Source organism: Thermobia domestica, chromosome 9, assembly GCF_964235325.1.
Source record: "Thermobia domestica chromosome 9, izTheDome1.hap1.1, whole genome shotgun sequence".
Taxonomy (NCBI): Eukaryota; Metazoa; Arthropoda; class Insecta; order Zygentoma; family Lepismatidae; genus Thermobia; species Thermobia domestica.
In genome coordinates, this window is record NC_137462.1 from 126,459,515 (window position 1) to 126,463,865 (window position 4,351).

Below are 4,351 nucleotides of genomic sequence, written 5' to 3' on the forward strand. Positions count from 1 at the left end.
ATTGAAATCTTTATTCATCAATTAAGTTTTATTCAATTAAGTTTTATTCCTATTGCCCTTCAAGGCATGCTTTAAAATATGAAATTTCATGTTTTGCTTCCCTCTAGTTATAACTATACCCAGAGATAACATTTCAAACGGTTGAATCGTTTTCCCGTGATGCGATCACAAACAAGTCCTTTTATTTTGTAAATAATAGATTTCACAGTTTACTTTTGTAAGTAGTTTGCGATCCTCTTGCTAGTTTTTCACGCCTACCTTCCCAAGGGACTCGCTGCTGATGATGGAAATAACTGATTTATATAGCTTATCAACAGTCAGGTTGGCCGAGCGGTCTAAGGCGCTAGATTTAAGCTCTAGTTCCCAACAGGGAGCGTGGGTTCGAATCCCACACCTGAAAAGTATCTCTTTTTAATCAAAGCTTATGTATTGCTATTAATTAATAAACGTCAAAGATTAAAGTAAAGTCGACTAGTGAGTTATTTGAATGCAAATTAAAGCTTTACGGTAAAAAAAAAAACTATATCAGAGAATGTTGTACTTAATGTTGAATTCTTTGAACTGTAAGTTCATGTGTGCATAGTTGAGTTTTAAGCATTGAGTACAGAAATGATCTCAGTGTAAAGTGCTTTGCTAAGGTATCTCTCTCCTTAGGTATTACCAAATCTAATATTTCGAAGTAAATAAAACAGTAACTAATAAAATTTAAGATCACGAACTCACACTCAATATTGAAGGTTCAAACTCAAGTATACGATAAAAAAAAAAAGCTGTATTCAGAAACGTATATTGGGTTCAAGCGGCGCGCTGTACTAAGCAAGTGACGACGAATTAGTCTATTTATATCTGTATTCAGCAGTGGCGTATTTAGGATTTTGTTTCGGGGGAGCTATGCACAACATGGGGAAGTAGGGAGGGCAATTTCCCACACGAGTTTGAAAATTAAATATATATTAATCGATTGTCTCTTATACTAGGAAAAAACGTGAAACTCGTATGTCGGTGGAGAATCTTACTCCCCCCCCCCGCCCTTCGCCTGCCAGATAAATCTGAAGTGACGCTCCTGTAAACACACGTTGAATATTTGTAATCTCATTTCAACTTAACTGGCTTCATTTTAGAAAAAAAAAAAAAAATAGATTCAGTTTTATCTTCTTCCGTTTTTACCTAAAAGAAAATGTTAAGACCAGCTGAAGCTGAAATATACTTATTGCAGTTTTATGGCAAGAACTACAGACTGGTGAATCTAACGTAATATGATACTCACAAAATATTAGCGGTGAATCTAACTTTTTATTCTATTCATAGAGGAAAAAAAGGAATTTCTACCTAATTTCCCGGGCTACTAATTCCCTCTTGATTTTCTTTAATTTAAACATTTAACATTTTTTTTTTTTTTGGTAAGTAAACAATGTAACTATTCCTTTGTTATAATAACTAAAGTCCCATTATGCCCGTTGATACATGTGCACGTTGTTTTGGATCACCAATTTCGATTATCACCTCCTCTTAATTTTGGTGTTACTGACGACGGCCGACTTGAATCAGAACTAACAACGGTCGAAAGTATGATAGAAGAAACGAAAGAAAGTAACAACTATGAAAAAGAAACAGAAGAGTAGAATGGACGGAAGAAAGAAAAAGGGAACGCAGTTCTTATATGAAATGATATTTCACAAATACAATATTATCTCTGAACAAAAAGCATAAGAAAATGGAAAGTCAATGAAATTCGTAGAAATGGTAAGAAAGATTATTGTTGTATGTGGAATGCGAAAAACTAACTAATTTATTTCGAAGGGCTTGAGCCCGGTAGTCCCGCTTAAATACGCCACTGGTATTCAGAAACGGATTTCGTATGCCAGTATCATCGATAGTCTAAACAAGAGAAAGGTCTACTTTTCAAACGGTACGAGCTTTAATCTATCTGAAACCTTTCCGTAATATACTACCGGTACTTAAGAGTCTTCATCCCGGCGAAATTAAAATACCGCTAATTTTACAGTAATTATGTAATATCTTCAAATAGATAACATATAATCGAAATGTGGAACAAGAGCGCCCTAGACAATATTATTTTACATGAGTAACCGTTATCACGACTCACTTATCTGCTTTCGATTTCGAGCCATTTTGAAAATCGTCATTTATTTTCGCGTTTCTGAACAGCTGAAAATGGAAAGCCACTAGGTGACTTGTGATAACGGTACCTCACGCAAAATAATATTGTCTAGGGCGCTCTTGTTCCATATTTTAATTATCTTTTATCTATTCGTTGATAATTACTGTAAAATTAGCGGTATTTTTATTTCGCCGGGATGAAGACTTAACTCTTTTCATTGTTTTGTAGTAAATGTGTGCTATACTGTAACGAGAAACGAGAGATTCTTTTCTTCCTTTCCTTTCCTTTTTTCTTTCTTTCTTTTTTTTTAACCAATAAATAGTTAATAAAGTGAAATGTAATGAATTTATGTATGTGTTCTGGGAAGTTCCTGAAGCAGAAACCTGGAAAAAAATTTCATCTCTTTGTCTCCTCCCTCGAAATGAAATTCTGGCTACGTGCCTGCACACTAGGGTCCAGTACCTACTCGAAGAATACGATGGACGAAAGATGTCGCACCGTTGAATGGCAGATTTAGTGCTGTTGAGAAACAGCAAGTGTCAACTAAAGTAAACGCTCGTACGAATAATGCCTAAAGAAAGTTCTAAGATAAAAACCAAGGTAAAGGCTGTAGTTAAAATCCAAAAGATTTTAACAAAAGTATTCATAGCCCTCCAGATCTTTTAATATTCTCTTCAACAAAGGCATTTGGAAAGGACTGAAATGGCCAAACGGATGAAAGTGGTGGTGTTCACCAGTGAAAATCTCAGACAAAAGTTCAGCCATTTGTATCACGTCTGTAGACTTGGCAGTAAGCGGGAAAATCCTATGTGTGTTTGCACTTGCCATACAGGACGGATAGTCTTATCTTTTTATTCAGGGGTGTACGATTAATGTACCTAGCGTCTTATCCCCTGATCTTATCTCAACATTTGGCGTTATCTCACCTTGCTGCTGGAGGACTACGTGCAGCCTCGTAATACAAGTGCAGTATACCAAAATACATTCTGTCCTAATCAGCTAGGTCTCCAAATCTAATCCCCAAGGAGTTACTGTTACCTACAATACGAAATTTTTCCCGTCACGAGACAAGATTCAAGTCAGAAAATTAATTCTTAAATTCGAGGCAAGATGATACATCACACTCATCACATGACGAGGAAACATCACACTCCTCGTCTTGTATTGAAAATGAGAATTGAGACGAGACAAAAAATTTAACTGTTCTCATAAGCAGCACTAGTTCATATACATATACATATATATATATATATATATATATATATATATATATATATATATATATATATATATATATATATATATATATATCAGAGTTCTCAAATACTGTTTTAGTGTTACATGATCCATAGTATAAATATATAAGTGGATAAAATGATTGTACGAACACAATGTAGAGCAATTGTCAACATTTAAATATGCGCAATATACTCCAAAAATAAATATGAATTAAATGTGGTTATATCACACCCTTCGTGGATCTCATCTGATGCGGAAGTATTCTTGTAACTTAGATGAAATTAATAAAAAAGAAATCAAGTCACAAATTTTATACGTAAGATTATAAAACGAGACGAGATTTTTACAAAATTTATTATATGAGACGAGAAAACATTATTTATCGTCTCGTCTCGTGCTCAACACTATATAGAGCACATGTAAGTGCGCCTCACTGCCAGGCAGGTGGGTTCCTCCAACATTCTCATGTGAGATAGTTGGCTCAGTCACTACCATTTCAACATTTTACTCCAACATTTGATAAAGTTGAAGTAGTACCACACATGCGTCAAAATACATCACAATTCGTGTAACGTACAAGCATTGTGTTCAATTACAATATCTAATTATTGTTATGTGCTTAAACTTCCTCACAGTCGAGACCTAGTTAACTGCATTGTCCAGAAGACGATCGGTTCACCTCATGTTCTGAAAATCATTAGAACTTAACGAAATAAGTTTTTATAGTGGTCTTTATGTGAATATTCTGCAAGTTAAAATTTAGGTCAGTGTCTTTCTTGGACTCCAAAACGATAGCTTCTTCCCATCTCATGAAAATTGTAATCCTATTTTTAAGTGTATAACCAAATACTCAAGCATTCAAGCAAGAATTACCCGCTTTAGAATACAGTATATGATAAAAAATGCTATTATGTAAGCCATCATTCTTTCAAATTCAGAAATTTCACGACTCGTAAATTATAATGTAAACAGGCCCGTATTTTTGAATTA

The 4,351-nt window shown here is 34.5% G+C and overlaps 1 non-coding gene across 1 annotated transcript; it reads left to right on the plus strand.

Annotated features, from left to right (window-relative positions):
- The first annotated feature begins 316 nt into the window (after positions 1 to 316).
- Positions 317 to 400, plus strand: TRNAL-UAA (transfer RNA leucine (anticodon UAA)). Its single transcript has one exon. It is a non-coding gene; the product is annotated as a tRNA-Leu (tRNA).
- Positions 401 to 4,351: the final 3,951 nt, after the last annotated feature.